Raw genomic sequence first — 1,050 nt, 5'->3', positions numbered from 1 at the left:
AATTCATTAAAAAATAACAAACCAATATAAGTGAAAAATAGATGAGAGAGAATTATGGGAGCAGCTAAGGGGGTCACCTAAGGCATGGGGAAGGAGAGCAGGGAGAGTATGGCAGTGGGAAGTGAGGACTTTCTAAAGAAGGTGAAGTGGTTTCAGATGAGTTGACTCTTGTGGGTGTATTGGAATGGGGTGGGATGGTGTGGGGCTGGCCATTTTATTTATTAGGCCCTAAAGTGACAGGCATAGTGTCTAAGGACCACAAGCTGTGCATTGGCTTATAAAAGTGTTGAGACCCGGAAAAAAAAATTTTTTTTTTTTTAATCCAAAATGCAAACAAAAAGCTTTGGAATTGAAATTTGTAAGTGTTAAATTGAATGTTTAAGCAAGGTAATATGATTCAATTTTATTAATTGTTAAACAGTATTCATGAAATTTTAAATTAAAAAAACAGTTTATAGTTTAAGTGGTCCCACTTTACAGATACTTCTAAGTATTGGCAATGATTGCTGAGATATCGTATCAGATTATTCATTAAAAGAGTTATTCAAAGCCAAAAATTTTCCGAATCAAAATTAAGAGCCTTTTAAAAATGTGTGTTTATGTATATGTGTGTGTGGTGTGTGTGTGTGTATATACATATACATCTGCATACACATACACACATAGATGGATAGATAGAGACACTGATGGCTTTTCAATGTGTTGAATCTGACGTGGATGGAGTCTCCAGGTTAGGTTGGGAATAGAGTCTATGGAGGCAAAGGAGAGAGATGACCGCTGAGCTGTGGATAAGTCTCCAGCCATCTTGGATCCCACAGTCAAGTGGGGAAGACAGACGGGAACTCAATTTCATTTTTGTATCTGGTGCCCGCACATGAAGTCAGTCAATGTTGGTGGAATGGATAAATGATTGTCTTACTCTTGCGGTCTGCCTTATGCTGCATGTTGCTGGTTTATTAAGACTCTTTTAGGGAACAGGGTGATGAAAATACAGGGGGACTGATCTCATATTCTTGCGGCCAACCTTAGTCTTCAGGGAAAGCAAAAACC

At 38.3% G+C, this 1,050-nt stretch overlaps 1 protein-coding gene across 1 annotated transcript in view; it reads left to right on the top strand.

Moving 5' to 3' along the window:
* ABCA4 (ATP binding cassette subfamily A member 4) overlaps positions 1 to 1,050 on the top strand; it is a 174,073-nt gene that overhangs the window by 45,534 nt on the left and 127,489 nt on the right. The gene's annotated exons all lie outside the window — the stretch shown is intronic.

This window comes from Trichechus manatus, unplaced genomic scaffold, assembly GCF_000243295.1.
Source record: "Trichechus manatus latirostris isolate Lorelei unplaced genomic scaffold, TriManLat1.0 scaffold00058, whole genome shotgun sequence".
Classification (NCBI taxonomy): domain Eukaryota; kingdom Metazoa; phylum Chordata; class Mammalia; order Sirenia; family Trichechidae; genus Trichechus; species Trichechus manatus.
The sequence above is the reverse complement of the archived record's forward strand: the minus strand, read 5'-3'. Positions and strand labels throughout refer to the sequence as shown.